General features: G+C 50.3%; 1 long non-coding RNA gene across 1 annotated transcript; it reads left to right on the top strand.

The window, feature by feature from the left end:
• Positions 1-13,014: 13,014 nt before the first annotated feature.
• Positions 13,015-18,746, top strand: LOC140120903 (uncharacterized). The gene is made up of 3 exons (XR_011853992.1): positions 13,015-13,144; positions 17,878-18,024; positions 18,223-18,746. It is a non-coding gene; the product is annotated as an uncharacterized lncRNA (long non-coding RNA).
• The last annotated feature ends 103 nt before the right edge of the window (positions 18,747-18,849 follow it).

Here is an 18,849-nt window from a genome sequence, read left to right on the forward strand (position 1 = left end):
TGCCCTGTGCCGCGAGTCACAAAGATAATGCGCCCGATATCCTGCATGTGTCGCTTCCTCGGTCAGGGTTGCCGGAGTTCAACTTCTCCTTCCTGGTGCATGTAAGTGCACTGGTTGCGACACAATTTGAATATTAAATCCCGCGCTCAGTCCGAATCCGTTTGGATGATTTAATCATTGATTGATGTCTGATGGTGATATAAAGAGTTCCTTTGCCATTTATGTTTTCAAGTCCCAGGGTCAACATCTGCAGAGAGTTTGTATGTTCTCTCCGTGTTTGCGTGGGTTTCCTCCGGGTCCTCAGGTTTCCTCCCACACTCCAAAACATACTGGTAGGTTGATTAGATTGTGAGCCCCATGGGGACAGGGACTGATTTGGGCAGCTCTGTGTAATCTGTGTGCGCTATATATACATAAAGGAATTATTATTAAGTAATAAACCCGGTCCTGTTCCCGCGGCTAGTGCAGAAGCAGTTGAAAACTGCAGTGATGTCTAAAGCCTTTGATGCAGACTTGGAACCTGCACCCCCTGATGTATAAAGTCTGCCGGCAGTCCCAGACGAGTTAACCTTATAAATGCTGCATTCACAGTGACCATAGGGGATTATTGGGTAGGTAACTCACTTTTGGCACCCTCTGTTTCTATGGCACCCTCTGTGTGCTGATGGCACCCTCTGTTTCTATGGCACCCTCTGTGTGCTGATGGCACCCTCTGTTTCTATAGCACCCTCTGTGTGCTGATGGCACCCTCTGTGTGCTGATGGCACCCTCTGTTTCTATGGCACCCTCTGTGTGCTGATGGCACCCTCTGTTTCTATAGCACCCTCTGTGTGCTGATGGCACCCTCTGTTTCTATGGAACCCTCTGTGTGCTGATGGCACCCTCTGTTTCTATGGCACCCTCTGTGTGCTGATGGCACCCTCTGTTTCTATAGCACCCTCTGTGTGCTGATGGCACCCTCTGTTTCTATAGCACCCTCTGTGTGCTGATGGCACCCTCTGTTTCTGTGTTACCCTAGGGTCCGATGAACCATAGACTGACAACTGTAGTAAGTGCAATACATCAGTAACATCCTAGAAAAATGAGAGGATGCATAAAAAACCATACAAACACAAAGCAGACATTCAGGAAATGTTAGTTATGAAGCTGTTTGGGTGCCATCACCATCTGTCTGAAAAGCAGAGAATTTACAAGTTTGAAAATGAAGAATGTTTAGAAATTTTTGCAAATGTCTCTATTTTTTCATAACTAAACACAAAAGTTATCACCCAAAATGTCTTAGTCCCAAAGGGGTAAATACAGCTGCAGTGGCTTGGAGCGGGTGCCTTCTGTATTATACAGTCACCTCCTTAGTCCTCCCCATACTCCCAGGAAACATTATGAGGTATTATTCTGTCACGCGATGCTGCGTCATTATCACATAATCACATCTGAGGCCTCCGTAGCGTTTTTTTACCTCATGAAAACAAAAAAAGGTCTAAAAATGTGGATATTTCTCACTGTTCAGCACTTCCTGTCATGTGACCAGCGTGATGTCATCGAAGGTCCTGTAATATGTGCACCGAGTATCCCTGGCATCTGACTGATCATGTGACTGTGACATCATCGCAGGTCCTATAGACAATGAGACGTTACGTGGACTGGTGAGTTGTGTGAAAGGGGACGAGGGGGAGAGGGAGAAGGAAAATCTGATGCGTTAACTACTATATAGAGGGTTAAATTGTCACGCATCAATGTTTTTTTCAGTTTAACCTCTTCCTGCCAATGCCGTTTTCACTTTTGCGTTTCATGTTTGTTTGTTTTTTTAATAATCTGCATAACTTTTTTTAAAAAAATAAAAAATTCTGTGTCCATGTACATGGGTTGTCACCAGGACCAGGATTAACAATAAAGCTTTATTGCAGACCCCTGAGATAACTATTACAGATGATTATAGTAGGCTGGGGCTAAAGTACACGAAATTACCAATATCCAGAGGTCCGTTTGTAAGTAGGGGTCGTCTGTAAGTCGGGTATTCCTAAGTAGGGGACCGCCTGTAATAGATATTGACAGTATAAACGGTACAAAGATCCCAACTGGATACAGAGCCAGTGCAGACAAATCCTGACGGGGACAGGAGAACTTATCAGGGATGAAAACTGCTTTATTTTATTATTATTATTACTTCTGGTCCTTACCTGTTTTTTTTCAAGTCCTAGGAAATTCATTTAGTCTAAAAAATTAACACCAAACAAACTTCCTTCATTAGATCAATAACTAAAACCTAGTAAGTGGAGGGTCCTGGCTGTTTAGTCTACAAGTATTTACTAGGTCAGGGATTGGTCGGGGGATCTGTGAATTGTAGTTTGATTTTTTTGGAGATGCTCTGACCCAGTCCTCACTATTAAACACTTTTTGAAACATGATTTTGTTCTCTCTCTCAGGTCCCTTCAATATAGAACTTTTATGTTTTGAGGTTCTCTATTATAAACAAAGGACTTTATAATCCATGGTCCACCAAAGATGGACAAGGGCAGAAGGCACATGGCTGCTCAGATAGTAGACCTCACCCTAGAGATCATCTACTGGATAACTGGAGAGGTGAGAGTCTCCCAGGACACGGCTCTTATCTCTAGGAATACAACAGGGAAATGACTGGAGAGGTGAAGGATTCTTAGGATCTATGTAGTGATCAGTGTCTCCCCATACACAGGATTACACAGTAGTGAAGAAGTCGTCTGGTGAGTGTGTGACCCCCCGTGTATCAGGAGGATGGACCCAGAGCCCCATCACCCAGCCTCCACCTCATTCACTGATACATGAGCAGAAGATCCTAGAACTTACCTCCAGGATCACTGAGCTGCTGAGCGGAGAGGTGAGCGCTGCCGGGAATGCTGGGACATTATATAATAACACAAGGGAGGGGTCCGGGTGATGACTGTGTCATTGTGTGTGTCAGGTTCCTATAAGATGTCAGGATGTGGCTGTCTATTTCTCCATGGAGGAGTGGGAGTATGTAGAAGGACACAAGGACCTGTACAAGGAGGTCATGATGGAGGACCACCAGCCCCTCACATCACCAGGTAAGAGGAGACCTTCCCTGATTGTAGAGGAGAGTCAGCCAGATTCCCCCATCATCTGCTCATCACATGTAGACAATGTATCAGTCACTGTGTTATTTCCTATAGATGGATCCAGTAGGAGAGATCCCCCAGAGAGATGTCCCCGTCCTCCAGATTCCCAGGACTGGCCAGGAATAAAGCAGGAGGTCCCACCCGATCATCAGGTAGGAGAAGCTGAGATCTGTGACTCCTCTATAGACGGGTGTAATGAAACTATTGTGTCTCGGCCAGAATAATATGGTTCTAAAAGAAACTTTATCAAAAATCAAAGAATAGGGGTAAGATCTCAGGCTGGTTTGTTAACTACTAGTATTTTTCTTCACATTTTTATCTGTAATATGTTATTTTTTTAGGAAAGTGGTGGTGTCAGCTGTTCTTCAGTGGCAACTGATGGTAAGAGACTTTCATCTTTTATTTTTAAGGCTGAAAAACAATTTAAAAAAAGCAAACGTAGGCATTTGATCAACTGACAAGGGCCAGATATTGATGGATAGATGACTAGGTCAGAGATTTTACACATTGCTCAGTCTTTCTGGTTGTTCTTGGAAGGTTATAACTAGTAATTGCCAAAAATAATTCATGTAAGGATTTCCAGTGGAGACGTAAAGTAAAATCCAGCTTTTCCGATCCAGGAGAAATACTGCGAGATTTGTGAATTTTTTGAATTGCATTTGATGATTTGATAATAATGGGTCCTGGAAGATACAATGTAAATAGACCTTTTTAATCGGGGTCTTCAAGAAGATTTAAATACCATTTGTTTCTTTCCAGTTCACGATGGTTGGAGCGATTCCCATGGACACCGTCTTTTATCATCCTGTCGTGAGGCTGAAGACGCCACACAAGATCATTCAGTTCCTCCTAATGGACGCATGGTCAATCGAAAAAGAGAGAAATGTACTCAAACTGACAATAGACTGACAAGAGGTCGCAATCGGGAGAAGACACTCTCCTGTTCTGAATGTGGGAAATGTTTTAAAAAAAAATCCTTTCTTACAGAACACCTGAGAGTTCACACGGGAGAGAAGCCATTTTCATGCTCAGAATGCGGAAAATCTTTCCGAAAGAAATCAAACCTCACCGCTCATCTGAGAACTCACACGGGGGAGAAGCCCTTTCCCTGTTTAGAATGTGGGAAATGTTTTAGTTGGAAATCGGCTCTTCAAAGCCACCAGAGAACTCACAAAGAGGAGAAGCCATTTCCTTGTACCAAATGTGGACAATGCTTTACTTCCAAGTCCATCCTTCTAGATCATCAATCGGTTCACGCGGAGAAGAAGCCATTTTTATGTTTAGAGTGTGGGAAATGTTTCAGACGGAAATCTGGTCTTCTTACCCATGAGAGGGCGCACACAAGTGAGAATCCATTCGTATGTGCAATATGTGGGGAAAGCTTCTGTGTGGCACTAGGCCTCAAAGAGCATCTAAAGATTCACACCGAGGAGAAAAAATATTCATGTAAAGATTGTGGGAAAAACTTTAGATACATTTCATCTTTCTCTAGACATAAGCAGGTTCATGCTACAAAGGAGCTTCCATTTATATGTTTCCAATGCGGGAAATCGTTCAATCGGAGATCAGATCTCATGGAACATCTTAAAGGTCACACGGGGGAGGTTTCACTTTGACGTTCAATTTGTACGAAAATTACATTAGTACCCAATAGCTCTATGGGAAGCTCCATTCAAGCTGGTGTTATCCAGATTTACTTGCCCAAACTTCACTGAGTTTATTTTAACGTTTATATTGGGAAATGAGATGGAGCTTCATGTTCACTACAACTGATGAAGAGCGCTGTCTTTACTTATGTTTTATGGCAGTGGTGGCGAACCTATGGCACGGGTGCCAGAGATGGCACTCAGAGCCCTTTCTGTGGGCACCCGGGCCATCGCCCCAGCACATCAGACAGGACTCAAAGAATCTTCCTGCAGTTCCAAGCAACTTAAAAGATGCTGCTTTCAGTCATATTTTGATACTTACCTCGCTACTGTAGGAAGAGGGAGAATGAGTAGACAGGGCCGAATTATCTTTGGAGGACCTCCTGCTGGCCCCACGATTCTCTGTGGGACACTGGAAAGAAGCTAAAATGATGCAAATTTTCCACCTTTCTACTGTGTTGCTGTTGTTGGCGAACAGGGAGCAGTAAGTTACTGCTTAAATTTTTGATTGGCACCTTGCAATAAATAAGGGGGGTTTTGGGTTGCTTTTTGGGCACTTGGCTGCTAAAAGGTTCGCCATCACTGTTTTATGGAATAAAGGTCTGAGAATATCCAATGCTATCGATCCACGGGGGAAAGTATCAGCAACTGCACACTCAAAACGACACCTCCCCTTTATTCTTTGAGTCCTGATTGTCTTGCCGAGTGACAGATTCTTTGGATTCCGTGTTATAGAATAAGAAAACTACAGTCAACAATATTTTAACTTTATTGCAATATAAAAGTATATAAAGTATATAAAGAGTTAGATATCAAAAGGTTTTACTTACAATACTTGTCAAGCTTCATTGCTCAGCTTCCAAAGTCCGTAGGGGACTTCACGGACTATCACCAAGCCAATGGAATGACAGGTATCATCAGGTTTATCAAGGGCGTCCCATGTGAGCAGCAGTCAATGGGGCACGTTTACTTACCCGTCCGGAGGAGTTCACCTAAAGTGCATCGTCCGTGTATAATGCGCTGTGCCGCGATTCACTAAGATCCTGCGCCTGATATCCTGCATGTGTCACTTCCCCGCTCAGGTCCCTGGAGTTCACCTTCTTCCTGGTGCATGTAAGTGCATTGTCCGTGTATAATGCGCTGTGCGGGGAGTCACTAAGATCCTGCGCCCGATATCCTGCATGTGTCGCTTCCCCGCTCAGGTCCCCGGAGTTCACCTTCTTCCTGGTGCATGTAAGTGCATTGTCCGTGTATAATGCGCTGTGCGGGGAGTCACTAAGATCCCGCACCCGATATCCTGCATGTGTGGCTTCCCCGCTCAGGTCCCCGAAGTTCACCTTCTTCCTGGTGGATGTAAGTGCATTGTCCGTGTATAATGCGCTGTGCGGGGAGTCACTAAGATCGTGCACCCGATATCCTGCATGTGTCACTTCCCCGCTCAGGTCCCCGGAGTTCACCTTCTTCTTCCTGGTGCATGTAAGTGCATTGTCCGTGTATAATGCGCTGTGCGGGGAGTCACTAAGATCCCGCACCCGATATCCTGCATGTGTGGCTTCCCCGCTCAGGTCCCTGGAGTTCACCTTCTTCCTGGTGCATGTAACTGCATTGTCCGTGTATAATGCGCTGTGCAGGGAGTCACTAAGATCCTGCACCCGATATCCTGCATGTGTCGCTTCCCCGCTCAGGTCCCCGGAGTTCACCTTCTTCCTGGTGGATGTAAGTGCATTGTCCGTGTATAATGCGCTGTGCGGGGAGTCACTAAGATCGTGCACCCGATATCCTGCATGTGTCACTTCCCCGCTCAGGTCCCCGGAGTTCACCTTCTTCTTCCTGGTGCATGTAAGTGCATTGTCTGTGTATAATGCGCTGTGCGGGGAGTCACTAAGATCCTGCGTCCGATATCCTGCATGTGTCGCTTCCCCGCTCAGGTCCCCGGAGTTCACCTTCTTCCTGGTGGATGTAAGTGCATTGTCCGTGTATAATGTGCTGTGCGGGGAGTCACTAAGATCCTGCGTCCGATATCCTGCATGTGTCGCTTCCCCGCTCAGGTCCCCGGAGTTCACCTTCTTCTTCCTGGTGCATGTAAGTGCATTGTCCGTGTATAATGCGCTGTGCGGGGAGTCACTAATATTGTGCACCTGATACCCTCCATGTGTCGCTTCCCCGCTCAGGTCCCCGGAGTTCACCTTCTTCTTCCTGGTGCGTGTAAGTGCATTGTCCGTGTATAATGCGCTGTGCGGGGAGTCACTAAGATCCTGCGCCCGATATCCTGCATGTGTTGCTTCCCCGCTCAGGTCCCCGGAGTTCACCTTCTTCTTCCTGGTGCATGTAAGTGCATTGTCCGTGTATAATGCGCTGTGCGGGGAGTCACTAAGATCATGCACCCGATATCCTGCATGTGTCACTTCCCCGCTCAGGTCCCTGGAGTTCACCTTCTTCTTCCTGGTGCATGTAAGTGCATTGTCCGTGTATAATGCGCTGTGCGAGGAGTCACTAAGATCCTGCGCCCGATATCCTGCATGTGTCACTTCCCCGCTCAGGTCCCCGGAGTTCACCTTCTTCTTCCTGGTGCATGTAAGTGCATTGTCCGTGTATAATGTGCTGTGCGGGGAGTCACTAATATTGTGCACCTGATATCCTGCATGTGTCGCTTCCCCGCTCAGGTCCCCGGAGTTCTCCTTCTTCTTCCTGGTGCATGTAAGTGCATTGTCTGCGTATAATGCACTGTGCGGGGAGTCACTAAGATCCTGCGCCTGATATCCTGCATGTGTCACTTCCCCGCTCAGGTCCCCGGAGTTCACCTTCTTCTTCCTGGTACATGTAAGTGCATTGTCCGTGTATAATGTGCTGTGCGGGGAGTCACTAATATTGTGCACCTGATATCCTGCATGTGTCGCTTCCCCGCTCAGGTCCCCGGAGTTCTCCTTCTTCTTCCTGGTGCATGTAAGTGCTTGATCTTGCGACACAATTTGAATCTTAAATCCCGCGCTCAGTCCAAATCAGTCGGATTGTCCAACAGCCCGGCCCCTTGCAGCTGCTACATAATCAGATCGCGTGCGGCACCATACCCTGTTAAATAACTCACATCCGCGCAAAATGGACGCTTAGTAAATAATCCCCATTATCTTTCACTCTCTCTACCACTAGGTGATAGTCCGTGATAGTCTTACACCCTATGTCTGAGTCAGCAAACTATGTGGAAACGCATGAGTTTCTCATCACTCTCCTAATGGTATCGTTTCCCATGAAAGTGGCCAATTTCCACTGGAAAGTATTCCAGGAGATAGACGCATCCCAAAATATGTCAAACTTGACAGCGTGTTACAAGAAGATATATTGATTTGGCTTCATCCATAGTTGAAAATAAAGTTACATGATCCGTCTTCTATTATTTCAAGAGCAGCCATGTTATCTTGTTTCAACTCCATCTTGGTTTTCCGTTACAGTGATTATCACAAAGAAAAATCTCTTAATTTCACCATATCATTGTCCACACCTCAGTGTACGGAGCTGTGTCAGGTCTCATAACGAGCTGATGTTTTAATTGTTACCATTTTGGAAGCTGTACAGCCTTTTGTTAACATTTTATTCCAATTTTTATCATCTATAAAATAGCGAAAAAGTGTCCATTTGCTTCTATTTTGTTTATGATGTTGTCAACTTATTTCTAGAACGTGACTCACAACTGATGGGGGACAGTACTCGGATCCAATATGACGGTGTGCACAAGCATTCAAATGTTTAACATTGCGAGTGTTGGTGGAGGATGTTTGCTGCCTTATACAGCAAACACCCCTCCTCTCCATATACCCTGCAGTATTAATACCTTCATTTGCCGGGAAGTGGTTACTAGCGTCAGATGACAGCCGAGAGAATAGGTCACCATTCAGACCTTGACGACCTTTATCTGCTCTACCTGTAACAATGATCTTCAGTCTATTTCTAATGAGGACAGTAAGAGAACGTAGCACAGCGCGTAGTATATTCCACACATGTCCATAGTAAAAAATTGCTGAAAATCATCTCCATGCAACATTCACATGAACGAAAAATGCCCGTCTCACAGCTTCCGGCCCCCATACACATTGCTGTGAATAGGGATAGGCGTGGCCGGCCGGAAGCTGTATCCAGCACTGCTCCGGTGGCCATGTTTGTTTACATGGCGCCCGGACCGGAGCGAAAGCAGCGCAGGGCGCCGGAAGGTAAGTAGATCTTTATTTTTTTACGCAGCCCCCTCCAGCAACCTTTAATTTTTTTTAACACAGCTCTCGGACAACCCCTTTAAATAACGTTCGGATTGACCTTCACATTGGTGAGTGTCGCTCCGTTCAATTTTGGATTATTATAGGACCTTGAGATTATCCTCACACTGGTGTCACCAATCCTGGGAATTCTTCCAAAATTTTTGTATTTTACCAATACAGGCAGTCCCCGGGTTACATACAAGATAGGGTCTGCAGGTTTGTTCTTAAGTTGAATTTGTATGTAAGTCGGAACTGTATATTTTATCATTGTAATCCCAGCCAGAACTTTTTTGGTCTCTGTGACAAATGGATTTTAAAAATATTGGGTTGTCATAAGAACCAGGATTAACACTAAAGCTTCATTACAGACGCCTGTGATAACTGATACAGCTGATTATTGTAGCCCAGAGGTCCGTTTGTAACTAGGGGTCGTATGTAAGTCGAGTGTTCTTAAGTAGGGGACCGCCTGTACTGTAGTATTTTGGCTAAGGGCTCTTTCACATCTGGGGTTCAGTGATTTCCACGGATGCCTCACAAAGGCCGTTATTTTCTATGGGTCTTTTCACATTGGCTTTATTCTTTCACTCATCCGTTGTCCATGGAAAAATGTTTAGTTTTGATTTTCACTGACGCCGATCACGGAAGGCAACGGAAGTCTATGGATCCGCAAAAAAAATCTGGATCACTGATGAGGCTGATAAACCACTTGTGATGTTTTCAAAGCAATGTTACATTTTCAGATTTTTTTTTGGCAGCTGCTGAGACAAAAAAGGAAGCAAAACGGAGACCTAATGCAACAGAAGCACCAGCGCCAATGAGAAACCACCCTAAGCTGCAAATTTTAATAAGGGATCATTGAGAAATGAAGTATAAAGTAAATAGAGCCATGATTTGTATGTTTGTACTTGAGGGATACAAATTAATAAAATTTCAGATTTTTAAAAAATAAAGTAATTAGAGCACAGATTTGCTTTACTCCGGTTCGTCTAGTTGTGAGTCACTTACCTTTGTGATAGGCCAGTGGTGGCGAATTTATGGCACGGGTTCCAGAGGTGGCACTCAGAGCCCTTTCTCAGGCTCACCCCAATTTCACCAAACTCAACCAAATCTTCCTGCAGTTCCAGGAAACTTAAGAGATGCAACACTTTATTGTATGAAGCTGCGGGAAAAGTGAGGAGGTGTTGACAAAACTGCATTGTCTTTGGAGGTCCTCCTGCTGGACCCACCATTCTTCCTGGAGAGAAGCTACAACGAGAGTCTGAATTTTCCCTCCTTCTTCCAACTGTATTGTTGGCCTTAGGGGCTGATACAATAGAATGATGTTGAAGAACAGGTAGCTATAAGTTACTGCTTAAAATTCCATGTTGGCCCTTCATGGTAAATAAGTGGATTTTGGTTGTAGTTTGGGCACTCTGGGGCAGATTTACTTACCCGGTCCATTTGTGATCCAGCGTCACGTTCTGTGTGGAGGATACGGGTCTTCCGGCGATTCACTAAGGTAGTTCTCCCGATGGCCACCAGGTGTTGCTGCTGCGCTGAATTCCGTTAGAGTTCACTGAAGTTCGCCGGGCCGGGTACAGATAAGCGCGTGTCAAGCGACACTTTTTTTTTCAAATGCGGCAGTTTTTCCGAATCCGTCGGGTTTTCGTTCTGCCACGCCCCCCAATTTCCATCACGTGCACGCCGGCGCCGATGCGCCACAATCCGATCGCATGCTCCAAAAACCCGGGGCAATTCAGGGAAAATCGGCGCAAAACGGAAAAATTCGGGCCCTGAGTAAATGACCCCCTCTGTCTCTAAAAGGTTCTCAATTACTGTGATAGGCTCCAAGTCGTTATAGCAATTGATCATTGTCCCTTATGATTTTTTTTTTTGGGGGGGGGGGGGCATTTAATCTTAAGATGGTGTTTATGTGCCTCAATGGGTTAAATGTTGTAATTAAAATTGTCTGAAGCAGCCACAACCGATGCAGTCACCAATTGCAGTGTCTTCTGTATAATACAGTCACCTCCTAACCCTCCGCATACTCCCAGCAAACATTATGAGGAGGTATTTTTGTTGTGGAATATAAATTTCTCAGTCTCCTCCTTCAGTGCGTTTATTGCGTCTGTCCAATAGGTCAGAAATCCAATTCCAGTCATCAAGGATACTTAGCAAATTTTGTACTGGGAAAGACCTTCATACATCTTCATAGACCTCAGTACATCTGTTCCTGCTTTCAATGTACATGCACACAAGAGCCATTTCCGGACCTTTGAAGGTCTTCAAAACGTCCTCAAACCGCAAATTGATAGTAGTCAGAAGTGACACATCCTTCATTCTCCAAAAAGCCGATTCTAGTAGCAGACATGCAGGGCCGGCGTCAGCACCCGGCTTACCTGGGCAAGTGCCGGGGCCCACTGGTGCTGGCAGGGCCCACTGGAGGCAGGGGATATAATAGTTAATTATACAGAGAGCAGTCACTCTCTGCATCATACATGCCTGTGCAGTGTTTCCCCGGGTTCCTGTAGGCGGTCGGGGGTGCTGTTTGGGGGTCGGCTGCAGTACAAGCGATTGCACGGAGGAACATATCTGGAAGCCGGCCGGCTGGAGGCAGAGAGAAGGCAACATGTCACCTCTGTCTGCAGCCATGTATGGTGACCCTGTGTGAGGAGGACCAGGAGGACAGCATGGTAGGAGCCAAGACGCTGGCTGTTCAATTAAGTTAAGGTTCTCGTGCCATTGCATAGTCTCTTACTTTTGTAGTCCATCCATACAAGGTAGTCTAAAAGGGCTTGTGTCATTACACCCTGCTGGTGTCCGCCAATCATTTTCTCCTTCCTAGAGTGTAAGTTATTGCCCACTTTCTGCCCCCAGCCTTTTTACCCCTGTGCCCCGTGTTCCACCTCTTTTCCAATGTCTCCCTTACTGTTGACCCCCTAACCCTGAAGGTGCGTTCACACCTGGGCCCACATTTATTACAGCGCTTGCGCCAGTTTTCTATCCGAACGTCAAAGTTGTCGCAGTTGTATTTATAAAGTGTCTGCACCAGTTTTGTGTGGGAGCTGCTCTGGGTCCGCCGCACCACAAAATTCTGCACATAAAGGGGCGCCTGGTGCATAGCCGGACCCTCCACCACTTTTATTACAACAGAATTGCGTTGCTCTATGTTACCGGTGCACTATATAAAGGTTGGTGACACTTCAGGCAAAGTGCAGACCCAGCGCCATTTACTTTTGATAAATGTGGCGCACAGTGTTTTGGGCAGGCGTTTGGACACATGCACAATGACGCAGGTGTTTTCATGTGTTTGGCTGCTTAGAAAGCGTTTTCTATAATTGCTAGACGTGTAAGCAGGTGTGAACACTTAAACATATCACCTTGCGCTTTCTTCAATGAAGAAAAAGGCTTTAAAAGCAGCCAAACACATGGTAACATGAAAAACATATGGTGGGGTAACAGGAGGGGGCAAAAGCGGGCCGCGGGTCACTCTCTCTGACTCAGATTTGGGAGGCATAGTAAAGGGGCCCCCTGAGGCTCTGACGCCTATCTTTTCCCCTAATTGTGGTCGGGGACCAGGCGTCCCCAGGGACAGGTGAGGGCCGAGGAGCGTCCAGGTGTAGTACACGTTCATGTACAAGAAGCCGTAGTGGGACCAGGGACACACGACAGATGGGCCAAAGGATATATTTCGGCTACGAGGCAAGAGAAAGCTAAAAACAGGGATATGTCCAAACCTCCTCCTTGTCCTTGTGAGCGGCCACTTACCTGTATATTTATACACTATAAGGCAACAAGCAGCATTATTCATACAGATCATTATTGGGATATTTTCGGTTATCATTCTCCTGTCATGTGCTGTGAGGGGGTTTTATATATATATATAAAAAATATTACATACTGTACTGATAAAAATATATATATATATATTACATACTGTACTGTTATATATTGCGGTTATTTTACCTCAGGACCTCAAAAAGATCTATAAATGTGGATATTTCTCGCTGTTCAGCACTTCCTGTCATGTGACCAGCGTGACGTCATCGAATGTCCTGTAATATTTACAACCTGAAATCAAAATGATCATGTGACTATGACGTCATCGCAGGTCCTATGCAATGAGACGCTACATGGAGAGCTGTCTAAGAGAGGACAAGGGGTGCGGGATGTGTGTGAGGGAGGGAACATGGGGTGCGGGATGTGTGTGAGGGAGAGGACACGGGGTGCGGGATGTGTGTGAGGAGGGGACATGGGGTGCGGGATGTGTGTGAGGGAGAGGACACGGGGTGCGGGATGTGTGTGAGGAGGGGACATGGGGTGCGGGATGTGTGTGAGGGAGAGGACATGGGGTGCGGGATGTGTGTGAGGCAGAGGACATGGGGTGCGGGATGTGTGTGAGGGAGAGGACATGGGGTGCGGGATGTGTGTGAGGGAGAGGACACGGGGCGCGGGATGTGTGTGAGGGAGGGGACACGGGGTGCGGGATGTGCGTGAGGGAGAGGACACGGGGTGCGGGATGTGTGTGAGGGAGGGGACATGGGGTGCGGGATGTGTGTGAGGGAGAGGACATGGGGTGCGGGATGTGTGTGAGGAGAGGACATGGGGTGCGGGATGTGTGTGAGGGAGAGGACATGGGGTGCGGGATGTGTGTGAGGGAGAGGACATGGGGTGCGGGATGTGTGTGAGGGAGGGGACATGGGGTGCGGGATGTGTGTGAGGGAGAGGACATGGGGTGCGGGATGTGTGTGAGGGAGGGGACACGGGGTGCGGGATGTGTGTGAGGGAGGGGACATGGGGTGCGGGATGTGTGTGAGGAGAGGACATGGGGTGCGGGATGTGTGTGAGGGAGGGGACATGGGGTGCGGGATGTGTGTGAGGGAGAGGACATGGGGTGCGGGATGTGTGTGAGGAGAGGACACGGGGTGCGGGATGTGTGTGAGGGAGAGGACATGGGGTGCGGGATGTGTGTGAGGGAGAGGACATGGGGTGCGGGATGTGTGTGAGGGAGAGGACACGGGGTGCGGGATGTGTGTGAGGGAGAGGACATGGGGTGCGGGATGTGTGTGAGGGAGGGGACATGGGGTGCGGGATGTGTGTGAGGGAGAGGACATGGGGTGCGGGATGTGCGCGAGGGAGAGGACATGGGGTGCGGGATGTGTGTGAGGAGAGGACATGGGGTGCGGGATGTGTGTGAGGGAGGGGACATGGGGTGCGGGATGTGTGTGAGGAGAGGACACGGGGTGCGGGATGTGTGTGAGGGAGAGGACATGGGGTGCGGGATGTGTGTGAGGGAGAGGACATGGGGTGCGGGATGTGTGTGAGGAGAGGACATGGGGTGCGGGATGTGTGTGAGGAGAGGACATGGGGTGCGGGATGTGTGTGAGGGAGGGGACATGGGGTGCGGGATGTGTGTGAGGGAGGGGACATGGGGTGCGGGATGTGTGTGAGGGAGGGGACATGGGGTGCGGGATGTGTGTGAGGGAGGGGACATGGGGTGCGGGGTGTGCGTGAGGGAGGGGACATGGGGTGCGGGATGTGTGTGAGGGAGAGGACATGGGGTGCGGGATGTGTGTGAGGGAGAGGACATGGGGTGCGGGATGTGTGTGAGGGAGAGGACATGGGGTGCGGGATGTGTGTGAGGGAGGGGACACGGGGTGCGGGATGTGTGTGAGGGAGGGGACATGGGGCGCGGGATGTGTGTGAGGGAGAGGACACGGGGCGCGGGATGTGTGTGAGGGAGAGGACACGGGGTGCGGGATGTGTGTGAGGGAGAGGACATGGGGTGCGGGATGTGTGTGAGGGAGGGGACACGGGGTGCGGGATGTGTGTGAGGGAGGGGACATGGGGTGCGGGATGTGTGTGAGGGAGAGGACACGGGGTGCGGGATGTGTGTGAGGGAGAGGACATGGGGTGCGGGATGTGTGTGAGGGAGGGGACACGGGGTGCGGGATGTGTGTGAGGGAGGGGACATGGGGTGCGGGATGTGTGTGAGGGAGGGGACACGGGGTGCGGGATGTGTGTGAGGGAGGGGACATGGGGCGCGGGATGTGTGTGAGGGAGGGAACACGGGGTGCGGGATGTGTGTGAGGGAGAGGACATGGGGTGCGGGATGTGTGTGAGGGAGGGGACACGGGGTGCGGGATGTGTGTGAGGGAGGGGACATGGGGTGCGGGATGTGTGTGAGGGAGAGGACACGGGGTGCGGGATGTGTGTGAGGGAGAGGACACTGGGTGCGGGATGTGTGTGAGGGAGAGGACACGGGGTGCGGGATGTGTGTGAGGGAGGGGACACGGGGCGCGGGATGTGTGTGAGGAGGGGACACGGGGTGCGGGATGTGTGTGAGGAGGGGACATGGGGTGCGGGATGTGTGTGAGGGAGAGGACACGGGGTGCGGGATGTGTGTGAGGGAGAGGACACGGGGTGCGGGATGTGTGTGAGGGAGAGGACACGGGGTGCGGGATGTGTGTGAGGGAGGGGACACGGGGTGCGGGATGTGTGTGAGGGAGGGGACACGGGGTGCGGGATGTGTGTGAGGGAGAGGACACGGGGTGCGGGATGTGTGTGAGGGAGAGGACACGGGGTGCGGGATGTGTGTGAGGGAGAGGACATGGGGTGCGGGATGTGTGTGAGGGAGAGGATATGGGGTGCGGGATGTGTGTGAGGGAGAGGATATGGGGTGCGGGATGTGTGTGAGGGAGAGGACATGGGGTGCGGGATGTGTGTGAGGGAGAGGACATGGGGTGCGGGATGTGTGTGAGGGAGAGGACATGGGGTGCGGGATGTGTGTGAGGGAGAGGACATGGGGTGCGGGATGTGTGTGAGGGAGAGGACACGGGGCGCGGGATGTGTGTGAGGAGGGGACATGGGGTGCGGGATGTGTGTGAGGAGGGGACATGGGGTGCGGGATGTGTGTGAGGGAGAGGACATGGGGTGCGGGATGTGTGTGAGGGAGAGGACATGGGGTGCGGGATGTGTGTGAGGAGAGGACATGGGGTGCGGGATGTGTGTGAGGGAGAGGACACGGGGTGCGGGATGTGTGTGAGGGAGGGGACACGGGGTGCGGGATGTGTGTGAGGGAGGGGACACGGGGTGCGGGATGTGTGTGAGGGAGGGGACACGGGGTGCGGGATGTGTGTGAGGAGAGGACACGGGGTGCGGGATGTGTGTGAGGGAGAGGACATGGGGTGCGGGATGTGTGTGAGGGAGAGGACATGGGGTGCGGGATGTGTGTGAGGGAGGGGACACGGGGTGTGGGATGTGTGTGAGGGAGAGGACATGGGGTGCGGGATGTGTGTGAGGGAGAGGACATGGGGTGCGGGATGTGTGTGAGGGAGAGGACATGGGGTGTGGGATGTGTGTGAGGGAGAGGACATGGGGTGCGGGATGTGTGTGAGGGAGAGGACATGGGGTGCGGGATGTGTGTGAGGGAGAGGACATGGGGTGCGGGATGTGTGTGAGGGAGAGGACATGGGGTGCGGGATGTGTGTGAGGGAGGGGACATGGGGTGCGGGATGTGTGTGAGGGAGAGGACATGGGGTGCGGGATGTGTGTGAGGGAGAGGACATGGGGTGCGGGATGTGTGTGAGGGAGAGGACATGGGGTGCGGGATGTGTGTGAGGGGAAGACATGGGGTGCGGGATGTGTGTGAGGGAGGGGACATGGGGTGCGGGATGTGTGTGAGGGAGAGGACATGGGGCGCGGGATGTGTGTGAGGGAGGGGACATGGGGTGCGGGATGTGCGCGAGGGAGGGGACATGGGGTGCGGGATGTGTGTGAGGGAGAGGACATGGGGTGCGGGATGTGTGTGAGGGAGGGGACATGGGGTGCGGGATGTGTGTGAGGGAGGGGACATGGGGTGCGGGATGTGTGTGAGGGAGGGGACATGGGGTGCGGGATGTGTGTGAGGGAGAGGACATGGGGCGCGGGATGTGTGTGAGGGAGGGGACATGGGGTGCGGGATGTGCGCGAGGGAGGGGACATGGGGTGCGGGATGTGCGCGAGGGAGAGGACATGGGGTGCGGGATGTGTGTGAGGGAGAGGACATGGGGTGCGGGATGTGTGTGAGGAGGGGACATGGGGTGCGGGATGTGTGTGAGGGAGAGGACACGGGGTGCGGGATGTGTGTGAGGGAGGGGACATGGGGTGCGGGATGTGTGTGAGGGAGGGGACATGGGGTGCGGGATGTGTGTGAGGGAGAGGACATGGGGCGCGGGATGTGTGTGAGGGAGAGGACACGGGGTGCGGGATGTGTGTGAGGGAGGGGACATGGGGTGCGGGATGTGCGCGAGGGAGGGGACATGGGGTGAGGGATGTGTGTGAGGGAGGGGACATGGGGTGCGGTATGTGTGTGAGGGAGGGGACATGGGGTGCGGTATGTGTGTGAGGGAGAGGACACGGGGTGCGGGATGTGTGTGAGGGAGAGGACATGGGGTGCGGGATGTGCGCGAGGGAGAGGACATGGGGTGCGGGATGTGTGTGAGGGAGAGGACATGGGGTGCGGGATGTGTGTGAGGGAGAGGACATGGGGTGCGGGATGTGTGTGAGGGAGAGGACATGGGGTGCGGGATGTGTGTGAGGGAGAGGACATGGGGTGCGGGATGTGTGTGAGGGAGAGGACATGGGGTGCGGGATGTGTGTAAGGGAGGGGACATGGGGTGCGGGATGTGTGTGAGGGAGAGGACATGGGGTGCGGGATGTGTGTGAGGGAGAGGACATGGGGTGCGGGATGTGTGTGAGGGAGAGGACATGGGGTGCGGGATGTGTGTGAGGGAGGGGACATGGGGTGCGGGAGGTGTGTGAGGGAGAGGACACGGGGTGCGGGATGTGTGAGGGGTAAAGGGACATAAGTAATAACTTCTCCAGATGTGACTTTGTTTTCTTGTTTTCTCTCAGGTTTCTTAAGACTTTCATGTTTTTGGTTCTCTTTTAAAAACAAATTCCCATTTAATACATGAACCACATAGGATGGACGGGGACAGAACCACGGCTGCCCGGATCCTGGACTTCAGCCTAAAAATAGTCTACAGGATAACTGGAGAGGTGAGAGGCTCATATGTAATAGTGCAGCCTTCAGGACGACCTCAGGTGTCAAGAATCACACAAATGAGTGTTTGAGAAATTCTAACTGTGATTTTTACATTTGATACTTCAGTGGCTCTTGATTTTTAGGACCGGTAAATCATTGCAAGCATTAAGGGTTTTTGGATTGTGTAGTGATCAGTGTCTCCCCATACACAGGATTACACAGTAGTGAAGAAGTCGTCTGGTGAGTGTGTGACCCCCCGTGTATCAGGAGGATGGACCCAGAGCCCCATCACCCAGCCTCCACCTCATTCACTGATACATGAGCAGAAGATCCTAGAACTTACCTCCAGGATCACTGAGCTGCTGAGCGGAGAGGTGAGCGCTGCCGGGAATGCTGGGACATGATATAGGGTTGGGAAGTAAGAGTTCTCCTTACAGAGACTTTACCAATTAAGGCTGCCAAGCAGGCAGCTGGAGACTTATAACCATTGATGCTCCACTAGAGGATTCTCGGAAATATTCAAATAAGTTTTCCAGGATGGCATAAGGAAAACAGCACCACTTTTGCTTCCTTGTAAGGCAGACCACTTACCATCAAGCATGACTTTCAGGAAGCCTAATGACATGATGTGTCAAACCAATCTATTCCAAAAGAAACATATTCCCAACTGCAGACAGCGCTATTTCGACCTGGTTGTGTCTCTTCAGTACAGCGTAGGGAACTGCTTTTGCTGGATGAGAGGGTCGCAGAGTTAGAGTTCTCGTTACAGAGACTTTGGCAATTAAGACCGCCTAGTAGTATATAATAACACAAGGGAGGGGTCCGGGGGATGACTGTGT

This window comes from Engystomops pustulosus, chromosome 3 (genome assembly GCF_040894005.1).
Source record: "Engystomops pustulosus chromosome 3, aEngPut4.maternal, whole genome shotgun sequence".
Classification (NCBI taxonomy): Eukaryota; Metazoa; Chordata; class Amphibia; order Anura; family Leptodactylidae; genus Engystomops; species Engystomops pustulosus.